Here is a 419-nt window from a genome sequence, read left to right on the forward strand (position 1 = left end):
ACAGACAGAGAGAGACAGAGACAGACACAGAGACAGAGACAGAGAGAGACAGAGACAGAGACAGACAGAGAGACAGACAGAGAGACAGACAGAGAGAAGAGACAGAGAGAGACACAGTGACAGAGACACAGAGACACAGAGTCAGGAAGCAAGGAGAGACCAGGCAAGACAGACGCAGAAGGACAGGGCATAATGGGTGCCAGGTGAGGGAGCAGAAAGAACAAAGGGCCGAGATGCCCATGTGACAAGTCTGAGACCTGAGGCCAGTGCCCAAGGCTGTCTAGAACTGGTCAGGCCTCCAAACTGCTACCAGAAGGCTGGAGACATTGCTCACCCACAGAAGCCACTTCCCCCTGGTGCACTGAACTTCATCTGTCCAGCTCCTGTTACAATGTCATGCTCAGACCTGTTAGAGGGGA

This window comes from Mus caroli, chromosome 1, assembly GCF_900094665.2.
Source record: "Mus caroli chromosome 1, CAROLI_EIJ_v1.1, whole genome shotgun sequence".
Lineage (NCBI taxonomy): Eukaryota > Metazoa > Chordata > Mammalia > Rodentia > Muridae > Mus > Mus caroli.